The sequence below is a fragment of the Ammodytes marinus genome (assembly GCF_949987685.1).
Source record: "Ammodytes marinus genome assembly, chromosome: 16".
Classification (NCBI taxonomy): domain Eukaryota; kingdom Metazoa; phylum Chordata; class Actinopteri; order Uranoscopiformes; family Ammodytidae; genus Ammodytes; species Ammodytes marinus.
This window is the reverse complement of record NC_137220.1, coordinates 28,179,405-28,194,426: the sequence shown is the minus strand read 5'-3', so window position 1 is coordinate 28,194,426 and position 15,022 is coordinate 28,179,405.

The window sequence follows — 15,022 nt, the reverse complement described above, 5'->3', positions numbered from 1 at the left end:
TGTATAAATTCGAATTCAAGTATCAATAATTCAAATGCAGGTTGATCAATTCATATTCAAGTCGATCAATTCAAATTCAAGTTCTACTGACACATATCTCTGCCCATAGGCCGCTACTAGAATGTGTCATTGTGAAAAATAGTTACACCATCAAATAGTTAGATGATTAAAATCTCAAAATAAATATTGTACAAGAATTAAACTATAATGGAGTATTGCTATGATTTAAAAAAAGGAAGTCAATCGGGGTAATTGGGTTGAATCAGAACCAAGAGCATTATGCACATATTCAGTGGTTTGTATGATAAATAATGTGAAGCTGCTGGTTTGGCAGTGATTTAAACTATTTATTATTCTGCTCAGCCTGCTCGTGAGTTACTATCTGTATGGTCAAATGTTGTTGTTCTAAAATATATGGTCTTGGACTAAATTTCTGTTTTGGATTGAATTTGGTTTCCATAGTAATGGCCACAGACTGAATTGTGCCAGTGGACATGCATTCTTATGACCATTCCTTCCCCTAAAACTGTTGCTCTTTTTATTCATTATTCACTTGATGTGCCATTAAAACATTAGGAGTCCAACACTGATTTTGAAACAGAGCAGGATACTGCTCATCATTCCCAGCCATAACAGAATACATTATGCTTAGCCACTTCATGCTGCTGTGGAAACTGTTTAAGAGTCAGTAGGTCTGCCAAGGGTGTGCAGATAAACATGTCATGGTGTGTGTACGTACACACACACGTGTGTGCACAATTGTGTGACTTGGCATACTATGTGTTTTATCAATTGAAGCGTTGCACTACCCCGGCAGCAGATAATGTTTGACGGGTTCATCTGAAAAACAGATAACAAGTTCAAAAAGATTCATGGTGCAAAAGAAGCAATGGCAGAGGGGAAAAGCAACGGACAGCTGGAGAGAAATATGCACTGAGATGGAGGGAGAGAAAGAAGAAAGATGGAGTTTAGATCCAAAGAAAGATAGAAACAAGCTATACACTGTGTGCACAATTATTAGGCAAGTGAGGATTTTGGCCATATCATAATTTTTATGCATATTTCCCAACTTCAAGCTGTTTAAACCTGTATAAACTAAGTGCTTATTGGATTTAAGCATACCAGGTGATGTGTATTTGTGTAATGAGTGAGGGTGTGGCCTAAGGAGATCAACACTCTATATCAAGGTGTGCATAATTAAGCTTATCTTCCTCAGGCAAAATGGGCAAAAAAAGAGATTTTACGGACTCTGAAAAGTCAAAAATTGTAAAAAGTCTTTCAGAGGTATGCAGCACTCTTGAAATTGCTAAGATATTGTGGTGTGACCACAGAACCATCAAACGTTTTGTTGCAAATAGCCAACAAGGTCGCAAGAAACATATTGAGAAAAAAAGACGCAAATTAACTGCCAAAGATTTGAGAAGAATCAAACGTGAAGCTACCAGGAGCCCATTATCCTCCAGTTCTGCCATATTCCAGAACTGCAACCTACCTGGAGTGCTCAGAAGTACAAGGTGTTCAGTGCTTAGAGACATGGCCAAGGAAAGGAAGGCTGTTACCTGACCACCACTGAACAAAACACACAAGTTGAAACGTTAAGACTGGGCCAAGAAATATCTGAAGAAGGTTTCATGGACTGATGAGATGAGAGTGACTCTTGATTAGGGATGGGAATTGATAAGAATTTAACGATTCCGATACCGCTTATCGATCCGATTCCTTATCGATTCTCTTATAGATTCTCATCGGGTGAGAGAATAAGTACAAATTAGTTTTTGTATTAACTCTCTTTAATATCTGATCAGAAGTGTGTCTAGTTTGTCCCTTGAAAGATTATCAAGAGTAGGCTACTTTAGGATTAGGAAATTGTCAATTTTCACATTAATTGGTGTTGGCTACAAATGCCATTATGTGCACTAAAAACTAAATACACAGACTGAAAACATGAGGAAGAGCTTGTGCCTTTTGGAATATTAACAGTGCTCATTTGCACTTGAAACAAAATTCAACTGACAGAAAAAACACAAATAACTCTTTTGAAAAGACAAGACCAACTATCAACTTTGGCAAAAATTATCATGCATCACGCAAACCTTCTCAGGAAGGATACAAGATCTTTAATGTATGTTAAGTGTTATTATATGATTGCGCCCTTACTCTGAAAGGGCTACGTGATGATGTCACTACGTTAACGCCTCAGGTCAAACTGTCACGTTGTACGTTGTTGTACAATTGACTGCACACTAGTCAATCATGTAGGTTATTCAAGAAGAGAATAAATACACCATTAAGGCTAAAAGAGAATCTATCGCTTTGCTTATTCTTCACCAAGCCAGCAAAGAGGAGTCACCGCTCCATCTCAGCTTTACAATGTACATGCTGTTCTTCTGTGCAGCGTGCTGTTTATTATTAATATAATGGCCCATCATCAGACACACGTAGCGGATGGTTGTATACACATCGATCGCTCCTTCACGTAATCCAAGGCAGAGCTTTTTGTATCGGGCAGAGAGCGTTATTTTAAGTGTGTCTTACTGGCTTTATAAAGTGTCTTGTTAAACGTTTCCTTAACACCGGACCGCCGAGTCCCGCTGTGTTTTGTTTTGGGTTCGTCCCCACCGCCGTGCGTAAAGGCAGCATTTTAACAGCTGATGAACGAGAGTAAACAGCGGGCCTTTGGTAGCAGTCAAGAAATCCTTTTTGCTTTGCTTTATGCTGCTCTCGCCTTTTTATGTATATCCCTCTTTCACTTGCCCACACCTAGGCCTACACACACACGTTAATTCTCATACAGTTTATGTTCAAATCCAAGTGATGGGCAATTCTGTTGCCGACTTGTAAGGAAGCGGACGTTTAAACGTTTAACCGTCAGGATCGCAGTCTGGGCGCTTGCTTTTGCTCGTGCTTGTGCACGGGTCGTTTGATGAAATGAAGTGGCGTATTGTCGCCTTTTCACGTGAAATATAACCAAACTTTAGAGCGCTTCTGCCTCGACGCCATGTTTGCTGCGTTCTGAACCAAAACAAAGCAGCGCGTGTGTGAAGTCAAGACACATTTGCAACGAGCGGAACCGATAAGCGGAATCGTTAAGCAGGCATGTGAACGATTCCAAGGAATTGGTTCACTCGGTTCTCGATTCCCATCCCTACTCTTGATGGATCAGATGGATGGGCCCGTGGCTGGATCAGTAACGGACACAGAGCTCCTCTTCGACTCAGACACCAGCAAGGTGGAGGTGGGGTACTGGTATGGGCTGGTATTATTAAAGATGAGCTAGTTGGACCTTTTCGGGTTGAAGATGGCCTCAAAATCAACTCCCAAACCTACTGCCAGTTTCTAGAAGAAACTTTCTTCAAGCTGTGGTACAGGAAAAAGTCTGCATCTTTCAAGAAGACCATGATTTTTATGCAGGACAATGCTCCATCACATGCATCAAAGTACTCAACTGCATGGCTAGCCAGTAAAGGCCTTAAGGATGAAAAAAATAATGACATGGCCCCCTTCCTCACCTGACTTAAACCCTATTGTGTACCTGTGGGCCCTGCTTACAGTGAAGGAAAACAGTACACCTCTCGGAACAGTGTCTGGGAGGCTGTGGTTGCTGCTGCACAAAAGTTGATCGTCAACAGATCAAGAAACTGACAGACTCCATGAATGGAAGGCTTGTGACAGTTATTGAAAAGAAGGGTGTGTTACGATCCTGCCTGGGCCTCAAGCCCTTTGTTGTGTTGTTCTCCCCTTTCCCTTGTCTGGTCTGATTGCAGGGTTGGAGTCAGGTGTGTAGGAGCCAGGTACCAGCATCCACAGCTGCCACCAATCTACAAATCTGCTGCTCTACATATACCCGGCTCAACCTTCCAGACACCGCCAGATTGTAAACTCAGTTACTCTCCAGCCACCTAGATCATTTGTAGTTCCACTTGCATTTAGCTCGTTGGTAATTCTGTTCTTTTTTGCCACAGTCTCCTCAGGTTTGCTCCGTCCTCTCCCTGTGCCTGGCCGCCCCTGGAGTCACATCGGTCTCGACTTTGTCACTGGTCTCCCATTGTCCGAAGGTAATTCTACCATACTCACCATTGTTGATAGATTTTCCAAGGCTGTTCATTTTGTGCCACTGCCCAAGCTTCCCACAGCGTCGGAAACTGCTGACCTCCTGGTTCAGCATGTGGTCCGCCTCCACGGGATCCCGGCTGATGTGGTCTCCGATCGGGGGGCCCACAATTCGTGTCCCAGGTATGGAAAGCCTTCTGTCGTGAATTAGGGGCCTCTGTCAGTCTCTCCTCAGGCTACCATCCCCAGACTAACAGGAAAACGGAGCGGGCCAATCAGGACCTCGAAGCTGCGCTGCGCTGCGCAGGGTCACTGCTAGGAACCAGTCATCCTGGAGCACTCACCTTCCTTGGGTGGAATACGCCCACAATTCCCTGTCAAGTGCAGCTACTGGTATGTCCCCATTTGAATGTTCCCTTGGATATCAACCCTCTCTGTTCCCAGAGCAGGAGAGCGACATCGCGGTGCCATCTGTCGACGCTGTCGAAAGGTCTGGAGGGACGCTCGCGCTGCTCTGCTGCGTACATATACCTGGTTCAACCTTCCAGACACTGCCAGATTGTAAACTCTGTTACCCAGTCAGTTACTCTCCAGCCACCTAGATCATTTGTAGTTCCACCTGCATTTAGCTCGTTGCTAATTCTGTTCTTTTTGCCACAGTCTCCCCTGACTCCTGCCACCAGCTCCAGCCCTCGCCAGCCAGCTCTCCCTCCCTGGATCCCCCTGCCTGCCTGCTCTTGCCTGCCCCTGCTCGTCTCCCTGGATTCTCCCCTTGGCACTTCCCACTGGACCCCCATGCCTGCCAGCCCACTCTGGGGCTGGCAGGCATGGAAGCCAGTTGCTTCTAAAATAAACATCTTAAACCTGTTCTGTCTCCGCGCTTGCGTCCTCCCAGACCAGCCGTTACAGGGTGGCTATATTGGTCACTGATTTCTTTTTTTGTTGACATGTCGGAATTTTTTATTTGTAAATTGAGTTGTTTTATTATTCTCACTTTAACAGATGAAAATAAACAAGTGAGATGGGAACATTTAAATTTTTTTTAATTTAGTTGCATAATAATTCTGCACACTAATAGCTGCCTAATAATTGTGCACATATATATTCTCATAAGAAAGACAAAACCTCACTTTTACTTTCTTAAACATTCAGATTTAGGTTCATTAACATTTTGGATTGACCAAGAGCACTGTAGTTGTTCAATAATAAAATTAATCCTCAAAAATACAACTTGCCTAATAATTGTGCACACAGTGTAGACAGATTCCGCTTGTTACATGTTCGTATGTATATAGATTGTTATGGGGGAGTGTATTAAACCCTCTCCGCGAGGTGCGATGAATTAGCTCTATTAATGAAAGTGTGTGCCGCTGTGTGGTGGTGGAGCCATGATGCACACACATAGACATGCTATGTGCTCCCTCTCCAGGCTCATATCATTACCCATCATTACACCCCCCATTTGGCATCAGCCGGCCAGATCGATCACGGCCGATAACTCTGTCTCACTCCAGGCCGGCCTATCTATCTCTATCTCACCCCTTCTCATATCTTACTTTCTCTATATCTCTCTTTTTCACTGTATATCTCCTCTCTCCCTGTCGCTACCCCCTCACACAACTCTCTCCTCTGCCTACAGACTGTATCACTTTCAAAATGACTTGAATCGTCCGCCCACCCCTCTCCGCCTTTTTGACTTTTTAGCACCGCTCTCTCCAACGTATCTCTTCATCTCCTGTCGACTAAATCTGGCTATCTACCGCTCACTAATCTCCTGTTGACTCCCCTCTTGGTCCTGGCCTGTATTTCCCTAACTCATATCTCCAGCTCTTGCCACTGTGACAGGCACATCAATCACCTTGTGTCCCCGTTTGTCGCTGACCTGCTTTCAGCTTCACTACAATACGGCTTTCATTCTTCCACTGTACCCTCCCACTGCCTTTCATCTTTCTCTAACTCTCTGTCACCCATCTTAGGCAGCCCAGTCAGACCAGCTGTGCCTTTGCCCAGGACTCTCTCTCCTCTCCTCTCATCTCCTCTTTTTCCCTTCTCCTCCACCTCTTTTGCTCATCCTACTCCTCTTCTTACTCTGCACTCCCCTTTTGTCTGCAGGGAGGAAGTGTGGCTTACATCAGAACTTGAAGGCTCAATGCTGGGCTCAACAGTCACTTGGAAAAGTTGAAAATATGTCAGTGCGCGTGCCTGCTGCTTGTGTGTAAAGTGCCAGCAATGCAACTGACGAATACAGAGATGAACAGTCGAAGATCTGTAATTCAGGCTGATTTCATTTGAAGGCCTGATAACATGGCTAACTGAGAAGGAGCAGAGTGATCAGCTGCCTTTCTTCTCCCTCACTGTCCCTCTCTTTACTTATGCGTCTCTTGATCTAATGATGCTCTGGCTTGTGTATGTTTCACATTGATTCTAATTCAATTTGGATGGAACGGGTCTTTCAGACAATTGTCTGCAGCGAGGGCACCAGATTGATTTTGAGTGTCTTCTGCAGGCATGAGAAATGAATGGGAGAAAGGCAACACTGGACTGAAGAAAGGAACAATCAATGTCTCAATAATTCCATATTTACACATTCTCATGTAAAGACAGTATTTAAGAAGAGAGAATATATCACATGTTAGTGCAGAGAGCGGAGCTCCTCCCTCGTCAAGGCGGAACAACAGTATTGCAGGAAGAAACAAATGCAAGATTATATGATTTTTAAATGAAGTGCTTTGATGAACTGATATATTCATTTGTGACTCACTTTAACCCAATAGTAACTTCATAATTGTTCAAAGTCCTTCTTTTGCTTATACCTTAATATATTACTTTCTATACACTTTATCAGCTTTTATATATATTGATCATGGAAACATTCTCCAATGTTGTCAAAGTTTTTATCCACAGTGTAGCTAATTGTTAGTCAATATAAAGCAATGTAAGACTCAAGCTGTAAAAGCACAACACCTTGCAGCCAAGGCTACAGTTTTTTTTGAACGCTTTGTACTGTAGATTCACTTTGACATATAGTGTTTTCATGCCCACTGTTGTGATACTGTTTCCACAGATAAATGTTTGTGTGTGTGTGTGTGTGTGTGTGTGTGTGTGTGTGTGTGTGTGTGTGTGTGTGTGTGTGTGTGTGTGTGTGTGTGTGTGTGTGTGTGTTTGTACAAGAATGCACAAGCATGCATTTGTGTGTGTCCTGAGGCGTATCACTACACTGCACTCGTGTCACTTCAAAACTCTGGTGACTTGCCAGACATGAGCTGTGTGGCGATGTCATATAAAGCAACCTTAAAGCAGCACAGTGCAGCATCCCTGGCCCTCATAATATCCCTGGCTGACTCTCATGGCTATTGTTTCCTGGCTTTAGCTCTCTGAGCATCTGCCTGAGATAGTCTCTGGAGGCTGTGCTATAAGCCCCAGACTGGCTCCCTGCAGGCCATCTCTCTGACAGGAGATCAGGCTACATCAGTATGTGTGAGAGGTACAGCGGGATCTGAGGGATGGATCCTATTTCAGCTGATCCAGCACACTGCGAGATGGCTGCCAAAGTCTCACAAAAAATAAATAACTTTGTGCACCTTGTGTGTGTGTGTGTGTGTGTTCGTTCGTTTGTGTGTGTGTGTGTGTGTGTGTGTGTGTGTGTGTGTGTGTGTGTGTGTTCGTTGGTGTGTGTGTGTGTGTGTATGTGTGTTCGTTGGTGTGTGTGTGTGATGCAAGTGGGTTTTAACAAAAGACAGAAGTAAAAGACCGTTGAAACAGTAACTCTCTCCCTCTGTGTGTGTGTGTTTGTGAGAGAGAGAGCGAGAGAGAGAGAGATATGAAAATATGTTTGCCCTGTTCACACCGATCTGTTTGTGTGGGAGTGCATTAACATCTATGTGGGCTAGAAGGGAGGCTGGATATGCAAAACAGTTGGAACAAAGGCTAATAACACTGGAGCTGCTATGCAAAAAGATGGTACATTTCCTTGACTTATTTGGAAGACAAACAAGCCTTGGTACTGTTTGGAGGAGGGAACACAGGGTTCTGTTATTTCTGAGCGGTTTAGGGTGCTTATGTGAACCATAGGGAGAGCTTTCCAGTCTAAATGGCAATCTAACATGGAGGAATTGAAACTACTTGGCTTTCACACTCTTGCGTCCCTTTCTCTTTCAGCGGAGTTCCGTTATCCTGTAGACGGAGTTATGCCAAATATTTTTTTTTATTGTTTTCAACAGCCAAAAATCAGATAAAGCAGTATTACATTTAAGTGTCTATAGCGAGAATAGCTGGGAACAAGGACAAATGGAATCAAATTGCGAATTTTGCATGTGTGATATAGAAACTCACAGTCTCAAATTAGTCAGTCAGGGGAATGAAGTAATTGGAGGTTACAACCCAGAGAAAAAAATGTAGTTCTTAAAGCTTGCTCTTCTACAGCTTGGGAGACACATTTGAGATTATCATCTCAGCCTCATTTTAGTTTCTATTTGGTCTGAAATGTTTCTCATATTATTTTCCTAAAGGCGAAATAGGTGAGACAGAATAATTAGAGGGAGTTATACTGTATACAGGTGAAACTCGAAAAATTAGAATATCGTGCAAAAGTTCATTTATTTCAGTAATTCAACCTAGATGGTGAAACTAATATATTATATAGACTCATTACATTCAAAGTGAGATATTTCAAGCCTTTATTTGTTATAATTGTGATTATTATGGCTTACAGCTTATGAAAACCCCAAATTCAAAATCTCAGAAAATTAGAATATTACATAAAATCAATAAAAAAAGGATTTGAAATACAGAAATGTCGGCCCTCTATAAAGCATAATCATGCATATGTACTAAGTACTTGGTTTGGGCCCCTTTTGCACAAATTATTGCCTAAATGCGGTGTGGCATGGATGCTATCAGTCTGTGGCACTGCTGAGGTGTTATGGAAGCCCAGGTTGCTTTGATAGTGGCCTTCAGCTCGTCTGTATTGTTGGGTCTGGTGTGTATCATCTTCCTCTTGACAATAGTCCATAGTTTCTCTATTGCGTTCAGGTCAGGAGAGTTGTCTGGCCAATCAACACAGTAATACCATGGTCAGTCAACCAGTTACTTGTGGTTTTGGCACTGTGGACAGGTGTCAAGTCTTGTTGGAAAAAGTAATTCAGCATTGCCATAAAGCTTGTCAACAGACAGAAGCATGAAGTGCTCTAAAATCTCCTGGTAGACAGCTGTGGTGACTTTGGACTTGATAACACAGTGGACCAACACCATCAGATGACATGGTGCCTCAAATCATCACTGACTGTTGAAACTTGACAGTGGTCTTCAAGCCCCTTGGATTTTGTGCCCCTCCACTCTTCCTCTAGACTGTGGAATCTTGATTTCCAAATGAAACGCAACATTTAATTTGGATCAGTGATGATTTGAGGTATCATGTCATCTGCTGCTGTTGGTCCACTGTGTTATCAAGTCCAAAGTCACCACAGCCATCTACCAGAAGAGTTTAGAGCACTTCATGCTTCTGTCTGTTGACAATTTCCATTTCCAGCTAGACTTGGCACCTGCCCACGGTACCATAAACCACTGGTAACTGGTTGACTGACCATGGTATTACTGTGCATGAATGGCCAGACAACTCTCCTGACCTAAACTCCATAGAGAAACTATGGACTATTGTCAAGAGGAAGATGATACACACCAGACCCAACAATACAGACAAGCTGAAGGCCACATCAAAGCAACCTGGGCTTCCATAACACCTCAGCAGTGCCACAGGCTGATAGCATCCATGCCACGCCGCATTTAGGCAATAATTCATGCAAAAGGGGCCCAAACCAAGTACTTAGTACATATGCATGATTATAATTTCTAGAGGGCCGACATTTCTGTATTTAAAATCCTTTTTTTATTGATTTTATGTAATATTCTAATTTTCTGAGATTTTGAATTTGGGGTTTTTATAAACTGTAAGCCATAATAATCACAATTATAAACAAATAAAGGCTTCACAAATCTCACTTTGCATGTAATGAGTCTGTATAAGATATTATTTTCACCTATAAAGTTGAATTACTGAAATGAATGAACTTTTGCACGATATTCTAATTTTTCGAGTTTCACCTGTACTTGCTGTTCTCAATTCAGTGTTTTTAATGGCTCCTTTGTTTCTCCTTTGGAAAAGAAAGACATCAAGACATCTGATTTTTTTGCCTTTATTTATACAGGTTAACCCCAATCTTTTTCAAGGGAGACCTGTTCCCATTTACACGTTACCATTCACACACACATCGCAATTTAGGGTTCAGTGGCTTGCTCCAGGACACTTCGACATGTGGCAGGGACACACAGGATCGAACCACCAACCCTGTAGTTGAGGGTCTACCGCCATACCCACTTCGCCACAGTTAAACAATCCTTAAAAACAAACAAAACTTTGATCTAAGTCTGAGAATTCAATGAGTGATTGTGGAGAGCTCTTCATTTGCTCTGTCTGAGCTTTAGTATGAGATGCATGAACTGAAGCTGGGATAAGAATAGATTGAGTTCATACAGAGAGCTCTCTGATTCCTCTGCCACAACAGTTGAGAAACTATGAGAAAAATTTGAGAGTTTGATGAGATCTCTTCTGAAACTTAAAATGAGACTAAATTAAGATTTAGTGCATCTTATTGCTCTGGAGAACAACATTAGAGACAGCAGAAATAAAGCTCAGTCTCAGTTTGGGGTCACACAGATCTCATAGTTGTCTAGAAGTAAATGAAACCTTTTTAGATCTCTTTTCCAATTTTCTTTTCCTCTGGGGAATGACTAGCCTGGCATTCCCAGACCTGCCACTAGGCGCTGGCAAATTAAATTTGCTGCGCGTGTTGGTCTGGACCATGGACATATAAAGAAATGGACACCGGACTGAAACACGGCGCTCATTCATTCCTATGAATCTGCTCATTGGCGCAGGGAAGCCACAAGGAAGTGATATGCGGAAATTCCATGCGGTCCATGGTTCATGGCGATAGGTCCATGAGCATGACGTAGCGGCATTATGGACCTATCAAGAAAGAGGGCGGCAAGCGTAGCAATGACGTAGCGGACTGGTAGCGGATGTAGAATCATTCTCGTTCTGTAGCATCCGTAGCATCTAGCATTGTAAGCTAAAGGTCTTAGCGAGCAAAGTTGTATTGCTTACCGACCATGGTCGTATAAGTCACTAACCCCCCGATGAACCGCTATATGTGATCTTTGAATTACACTCCGTTTTTGTAAAGTAAAACAGTGGTGAATAAGTTCTAAACTACGACTCTGTTCAGCTGCCCACGGCTGCCCCCTCCCTCCTCCTCCCTCGAAAACAAACTGAAAGCCGTTAAAAGCCGTTGGGCTAATAAGACGCTTGAGGTGGCGTTTTGGAATGAAAAAACTTCAGTTTTAATAGTATATGGTCTAATGATAAGTATGAGCCTAAGTTTGATATTCAGAAAATTTTTGCGGAGACACAATCTTGTTCGCCGCTTGTATTGTGTGGACGGGGAAATCTACCTCAGGACAGCATGAAAATAAGCTCCACCCCCCAGCCCCATTCACAGCATGCAGTACTAATGGTTTGGCCACTTGTCCATGCTGGCTGCTCGGAGAAGGCAGCATCCTGGGGGCCTGGTCTGGACACGCTCCGTTGAAGCTTATCAAGAAAGCCAGAAATCTGGCGGGCGCGCCAGAGCCCTTTATATGGTACTCTGGGGAGGACGTAACCGGATGACGACAGTGACGTGCATGCGACGTCAAAGCCGTGATAGTAAACATCAAAGATGGCTGCGGATATGTTGTGTGAGTTTGAGACTGCTTTGGCCTCGACCCTTAACGATTTGGAAGACGGCACTCAAATCTTTCATTAGCAAGTAAGTGGAATGTTCTGTTTTGCCGACCGACAACGGCAAACGTTTAATTTAACAGTTTAACAGCTGTTCGCTAAACGAAAGGGGCTTGTGCATCGCTCTGATTGGTTGTAGTGCTATCCAACTGCGTGCAGTGGCATTTGAAATGCACGAGTAGGAGCCGCCCCTTGAGTTGGAAATTACTATTGATCGTCGCCAGACCCTCTATCGTTCAAGATATCAGGGTCTGGATTTCCAGGCTAGGGAATGACTACATTGAGGGAATGAAATTGGATACTGACTGCACAAATGAGTTATTTGAGGTGATGCTAATTCCAGGGAACAATGAATGAAAACATTGAACCACACCTATGAAAACAATGGATTCAGTCATTCAATTGATTTCATTGTCAGTTTTGCAATATTTTTGTTATTAAATGTTCAGTAAGTGGAATGGTCAGTTTAGCTAACTTCCTGTCAGTTACTGCAGTTAGCAGTCCCCTCCCCTGTGCCCACGTCACCACATTAATGCACTGCGGTCTTCAAGCAGCAAGTTATCTAGCATCATCTCAGATCAATAGGTGCGATAGAACATGATAAAAACCATCAAAACAGACATTGGGAAGGATTTTTACCTGCTCAGCCATTGTAGGCTCATACAAATGGCGCTCTGCACGTGCACCGGCAGTGAGACACGTGCCGGTTTGTTGCGTTCTCTCTTCTGATTGGTTATTAGTAGTGGGATCCCCGAAAAATGTATTTGCTGATAACATGCAGAGCTAGTGACTGAGAGATCGGCTTTATAAAACGTAAACACTATGTAAGTGATCACTGTATGAATAAAGAGTGATTTAACACTTGTTTGAACATAAATAAATTGCTTACTTCACCTTTAAGTATTTTTCCAGTCATTCAATTGAGGAATATGGAAGGCACTGAATGCCATTTTTGTATCAGTGGGAGCTAAGAATTTCAGGGTTATGTTGCATTTTGTTAGTGTGTGAGTGGAGATCCGTGCGTCTATGTGCTTATATGTTTATTGGAAAGCAGTGTGTAAGCAGGTGCATGTCTTCTTTCTTTTTATTTCCATTGTGGAAGGTTGCTGGCAGTAAAGGGATTTGAAAAGTACTTCTTCATGTTAGAAGTCAGTTTGATCAATGTCTGCTGCAGCTCTCACTTGCTTCAGGGCACAGTGAACCACTGATAGAATTCCTCTGTGGGAGTCCATGGACTGATGTGTAGGTGTATAGTGAGGAAAGGAGAACAAAACCAAATTACCGTCCAAAAGTGTGTATCTATGTGTGTGCATATACAGTATTTATTATATATCTACATACTGTTTTTTTGTATAAAAAGGTGTGGGTGTTGTGTATCTATGAGCTTTTGTATCTGTCTGTGTGCAGCGTTCACTGATTGAATCACATATTCAAAGCCTGTAATTAGTATCATCTTACTCGTAGGACCGTAGTGGCTAACAAAGACACCAAAGAGACTCTAGACTTTATCAGTTGTATTGGTCCAGCCATGGAGTCGGGCTGGCAGTCCGGCCCCAGTGCCTTTAGTCTGGCCCTGGAGCCCGGCAGCCTGCACAAGAACCAGGTGCACAAAAGCTTTTAGAGCCCCAGCAATCTGATTAAGGCAGCTCTTTCTTCTCCAGCACTGTTGATGCTGAGATAAGTGTTCTAGTGGGCTCCTCACAGCAACTCTATTTCATTAGAACCAGAACTTGTATTTCTGAGTGGATCATTTTAGGATTCTTTGTACTTTTTCCAAGGCATGAGATGGGGTTAGTGAAGGTTGCATACATGCACAAACATAGGAATATGCAGACAGAAAGCCGCAGCCGCCAAGGCGTGGAATAGCGATGCTAGATAAAAGGTAGTGAAGCTAGTGCTCATTAAGTGAACGCTTTAGCTGATAAATAGGCACGGAAAAAGATTTTCTATTTTACACATCTGATTTGAGGAAATAGAGAGGACTTATAAGTTTATATATTCTTACGGCATGTTTATGGTTGTGTGTTTTTTTTAAAGACAGGTCCAACTCTAAAAGCCTCCATATTCATCTGTAAGTGTTCTGGCAGAGTGTCAGTGGGATGATGGATGATGTCTTCATCGTCGACCAATTCTCTAAAGTTGTGGTTTGAGCGCTGGACTGAAAAACAAGATTACATTTAATGGACATTCACTCCCAGAATTAACTTCAGGCTAAACACACATACAGCTGCGTATAACATGGCATCCAACACACCAATACAGTTGCTTGTGTTTAAAGAAGGGACTGAGAGACACAAGTGAATGTAATTACTTACAAATTTCATAATAATGTTTTCAGTGAATATTGTTTTTATTGAGTTATGAGGAAAATATCCTGGGCTGTCTGATTAGAAGAAAAATACAGTATGGGGTTTTCCGCAGGTGTATTTAAAGATGTGCAGAAAATGCTGTGTATGTGGAATATCAATGACTTATTCAAATGTTTTTCATGGACAATTGTATGAGCAATGTGAATATTGTGACCTTGTTATGAACTTAGGTGGAAAACATTTGCTTTAATATGAAGGCCTTTAATATGAAGGCCTTTAATATGAAGGCACTCTTTACAGAGGGCATATTTCTTGTAATTTTGAGACATTAGGAACAAAAAGTATTTCTTTTTCAGTAGAATTTAGAATGAATGTTTTTACCTTTTATTTACAGTAACTGGTGCTTTAATTTGATTTATTATTAACAGAACAATTGATCATTTTACATAAAATGAATGTTTTACCGGAGCATCTTCAAAAATGGAAAACTATCAGATGGTGGAATGCTGTTTAAGCTTTACTAGTACATTAGATTAAATTCATAGCTGAAACAAGCTAAAATTGAATCTGATAATGACTGGGCTCTGCAGGGAACTGCCCCTAATTGTACTTATCTGTGTTATGTAAACAGTTATTATTTCCCTACGTCATGCTTTTCTGTTGTTCCTCCTCTTTCAATTTGAATGGCGAAGGTAACAATCACTTCACATAGCCAATTTAAAACAAAATAGTATGAGAATAATGTGGAGTGGCCTGGCACTGCCCGCCTTCCTACTTCCGCTCAATTTTAATTTCAGTAGTTCAGTAGTCAGTCTAGGTCCGCGGT